Consider the following 5,279-nt stretch of genomic DNA (forward strand, 5'->3'; position numbering starts at 1 on the left):
GACATATCAACAACATAAACATTGTCACTTCTTTGAGCAACAAGTTTAGTGTGACCAGTTTTGATTATTGCTTCAATCTTTTTGACCATTTCTGGTCCAATAATCCTACAACAATCTTTTGTGAAGAATGACCCAAACCCTTTGTCACTCATTTGTGATACACTCAGAAGGTTGAATTTCAGATTGTCTATTAGATTGACATTTTCAAATTTTACATTTCCAGATTGCACTGTCCCAGACCCTAGAACTTTCCCTTTACTATTATTCCCAAAGGATATATCACCCCCTCCATGGATTTTAAATTCTTTGAGGAGGGCTTTACATCCTGTCATGTGGCTGGAGCCTCCACTATCTACATACCAAAGACTATCAAAGCATGCAGAAGCTCCCTTGGCAGCAGCCATCATTGCACAATCACATTGGGGATTTTCCTCATCTTCAGCTCTCTCTTCTTTCTCACCTGCCTTTTCTTCTTTGTTCTCTTCTGACCATGGATCTGTCAGTGGTTCAATCAGGGTGCCTGAACTTTCTCCCAACAGTACTTCATTAGCCACAGTAGTAACCACTGCTTCAATCACCTCATCCACTGTTTCAGAAACCAGCTGTTCCTCTTCAGATTCAACACCCTCCTGTATTGACTCTAATGCCATCAAACAAAATTCATCATGAGAAGAAACATTGGAGGCATAGAGTGCAAAGTTTTCATACTGCTCCAGTCAACAAACCCTTGAGTGAAAAAGCTTTGTTGATCTGGTTGTACTGCTGCTGGAGCAGTGGTTTGAGGTGCAGGTTGCACTTGTGCCTGAGGGACAGGGGTTTGAACATATTGGATCTGTGGAGCAGCTGTTTGGACATAATGCACTGGCACAGGGGCAACAACATAGTGAGCAGCGTTCACTTGAGCTGCTGGGGCATATTGGGCATAGTGCACAGTGTTTTGATTTTGAGGTCTAGGGTTTGAACTAGGATGAGTGATTATGGGGCCAGCAGTTTGACTCCTACATTCCCTAGCAAAGTGTCCTAACCTATTACACTTGTAGCACTTGATTTTCGATTTATCCAACCCAACCCTTAGATTCCCATGCAACCCTGGGAATTTTCGCCCTATTCTTTTATAAAACTTGCTAGTTCTAACACTTAGCAAGGCCAGTTGATGCAGGATGTCCATTTCCTCTAAATCAGTGGGGTCAAAATGCTGTAGATCATTGAGTTCAAAGCTTAGATTGTCTGACATCTGGTTTTCGTTTGCAGTGAATGCATAACTTGTAGAGTGAGGATCAGGGTTGTTAAAATTTGCACCAGCAGTTATGTCAATGAAGTGATCATAACCCTGATCCTTACCACTACTCCCAGATTCTTCTTGACCCAAAAGAGCAGTGTTACCGAATGTATAATCATCAACGGTTTTTACTGACTCTTGTAACTTCCTTTTCTGGTTCAACTCCCTTTCGTAGGTCAGGAGTCGACCATGGAGTTGGGTCAAGGTCAGATCCTTGAACTCAGGTGAATTTCGGGTGACAAAAGCTATGGTGTCCCATTTTTCTAGCAGTGACCTGAGGAACCTGCTATTTTGAGTTGAGTTTGTAAAAGTGGTTTTAACAAGACTCAGTTCACTGATGAGACAACTGAAACGCTCAAATTGTTGCGTCAGTGATTCACCTTTAACATGACAAAATGTTTCATACTGTTGGTTCAGGATTTCCCTATTGTTTTCTATGACTTCTTCGGTACCCCCAAACTGTTCCTTAAGTGCGTCCCATAATTCTTTGGCACTGTTACAGTGTAACAGTCCAGCATATATTTCATTGGGCAGCGCTGAAGCTATGATGCTAAACGCTTTAGCATCTAGTTCGATCTTTTAAAAGTCGGTTTCGGTATAGTTTTCAACTGGTTTTGGAACGAACTTTTTAGTATCTTCAGCGCTTGGCACTGTAGGAACATGGGGACCAAAGACGATAGACCTCCAACAACCTGTGCTTTGTTGAGCGAGGATGTGACCCATCCTCCTCTGCCAGATGTTGTACTCATTTCTTTTTAGCATAGGTGGTTTAAAAAGCGAGCCGATGTTGTTTTTATCGTCCTGTGATTGTGACGTCATTCTTGTTGTTTTACAGATACTGAGAAATCAACTTTAATGGTGATTAATCCTTACTCTGTTTTTCAACGACGAACAAATGATCAGTATCAACTATTATGAGCTGAACTATTTACATCAAAATGATTGTTAAATCAAATTTGACTGTCCAAGCTCTGATACCAATTGTTGGATCTGAGTTTGATTTTGATTATATTTTATGTTTGTAAATAAGATGAAGATGGATGAGTGTGCAGCGGAAATTAAGATGAAAACAAACTTTGCATACAATCAAACGAGAGTAATACTTTTATCAAATATCTTTACACAATGAACCGAAAGATTGAATTTATTTCAAACACGATTACAATGATTGATGAATGAATGCAAACTCCCCCTCAGCCAGAGCTCAGTAGTTTGTTCGTGCAAAGAAGACGAATGATGCAAAGAGCTAATAGAACAGTACAAAGTACTGAACTATTTATAGGCACTTGCAAACTACTGAGCATCTTAGCTGACGTCACCATGAAAGTGACATCTAACCTCCTAACAAACTCTAACCTCTGATCTATACAGACACTGCTTGTGTTAACTACTGCTAATACATTCTATTACAAAACAGACTTTAGAACAGCTGCTGCAACCTTCTACTGCTGTGAACCCAGCAGCACTTGTCCGGATCAGCAGTGCTTGACTCAAGGCAGTAGATTGAATCAGTAGGACTTTAGTCTTCCATCAGATCTTTAGTTGAGCAGCAGTTATGGGTCAGCAGTTTAGCAAGATCAGCAGATAGGAGGTCATCAGTAGTTGTAATCACTTTCAAGGGGAGAGATTTGTATATCAACATCTGCTTATTCAGGATCCACTGCTCTGATCCAGTTTTGGCTTTAATTATCTGTTCCTCTGATAGGGTTCAATCCCAACATTATCTCCTTTTTAGGGTTTCAGTAGTTCACCAGCACCAGTTCATGGTCTTCACACTCGGCTGGGAGGCATTCACAGCGGTTCACGGCGGCGGAGAGCCATGCACGGTGGTTTTCACGGCATATAGATAGTCGTGTTCATGTATTTCACGGCGGTTGCAGTCGGCACGATGTTTACAACGGCATATGGCGTCTTCTGATTCATCCCGTGTCGATCCTAGTATATCCGATGAACCTCCTTATATATTGTCTAAATATCATCCTCATACAACATCTGATGCCGACTTTGGTGGTCCATCTGCTGTCAATACCGTTGATAGTCACAGAATTATGTCTAAAACTGTTGTAAGTCGACATACACTTCATGGCTTTGAATTCAGACTCTTTAACTATGCCTACATCACTTTGACTGGTACGACACCTACAAATACAGAACGTTAAGAGTTGCAATTCATTCGATTTGTGACTAAAGGTATTATACTTTGTAAATGATATCGTATTAAATGATATGCATATGTGCATTATATTGAATGTAAATGATGTTATATTAAATTATATGCACATGTGCATTATGTTGATTGTAAATGATGTTGTATTAACTTATACGAACATGTGCATTATGTTGAAAATTAGACTATGTCGTTGATGTATATATTCTGTTTATGTATGGATTTTGAACAGGTGCCTTATGGATTACTATCCAATTATGTACAGAATGGCATCAAACAAAAGGGTCTTGGGTGGCGGATAACTACAAAAAAATAGGGGATGTGACTGTGTGGGATTGGCAATAGAAGAACAAGCCGACAACCAGGGAGGCATGGGTGGAGTTTATGCATCTTTTGGCGCTGCTGAGAAACACCAGAATGAAGACAGAATGAAGACGGGTCAAGATGGGTGGGGTTGGCACTCGGAAAATAAGTCGACTTTTAATGTTAAACCATTAGAGAGGATTTGTGTGTCACAAGTGGGGACCCGTCGAGTGGCTTTGTAATGATCTGGAACAGCTGGGCTACATCTAAAGCCAATATGTTAGAACGGAAAAGCATCGAAGGCAGGTTACCGACAAACGGATCTGGAAAAAAAAGGGGAATTCGGATCAGCAACACATTGTGCCCAGGTTGCGAATACGAGCAAGAAACTGCGATAACTAATCCGGCTCGTCTGTATACGACTAATCAGTCGAATACATCATTTATTCGGTGATTACAACAAACTAATCCGGCACGTCTGTATATGATTACTCATCACCGATAAACTTTTGACCATGTATACATCGTTGACCGTATAAACATTGTGCGTACACATGCCATATATTTTATTAATTATGATATTTATATCTTCTTTTTATTCATTTTATTTTTTGTTTATGTACAGTAACAATTAAGACTGTCGTGCATTCTTCACCTAATGGCACACCATATTGGATACCTGATGTTGATGTTGAATACATCCCTACTCTAAATAGAACGTTTAATCACTAGGAGGACATTGTGATGATGTACAACACTTATGCTACAAAATCTGGATTTTTTCACACGCAACTACTTATATATTGATTATCACTTGTTTTTGTTTACATTCATTGTTTATACTTATTGTTTATCTACTTAACGGTGTAATATTCACTGTTTTATTCATGACCGATTAACATAAATTATCAAATTGTGGGTTTCGCGCCTATTTTGGTAAAGTCGTCTCGTTTATGTTACTAGTGTTTTCAAAGAATCAAAAGTGTATTCGTGTTAGCCTTAGGAAAGGCATGTAAGTTTAACAAACAAGAAGTATTGCTAGGAAGCATGTAAGGTAGAATGCATAAGTTTTAAACAACAAATAAGAGACAAAATTCCTAAAATCCTAATTCCCTATAGTTATGGCTCGGATACCAATCTGTCACACCCCAACCGATGGTGGAAACATCAGGATGAGACGAAATAGATTGTAAGAGACTTCATAACACTATGTGACTATAATTAATTTAATTCAAATTTCATTTCATAACTAGATTGTCATACAAGATTTAATAAAAAGAGAACAATTGTTTCATAACATAACATAACAACAAAATAGATAAATTAATCCAGGTGTGTATCTAGTCCACCCTAAATCTTGTTTCATCTTGTAACATCACTTCATCAATTAACCTGCAACATGTATTAAAATAGAGTTCAATGCAAAAGCAAAGGCGAGTATACAAGTTTTGTTACATAGCATAACCAGAATAAAAAGTGCTCATATCCAACATGATTCATAATATGTGAGTACTAGTATGCAAATATGGC

This window comes from Helianthus annuus, chromosome 8 (genome assembly GCF_002127325.2).
Source record: "Helianthus annuus cultivar XRQ/B chromosome 8, HanXRQr2.0-SUNRISE, whole genome shotgun sequence".
Classification (NCBI taxonomy): domain Eukaryota; kingdom Viridiplantae; phylum Streptophyta; class Magnoliopsida; order Asterales; family Asteraceae; genus Helianthus; species Helianthus annuus.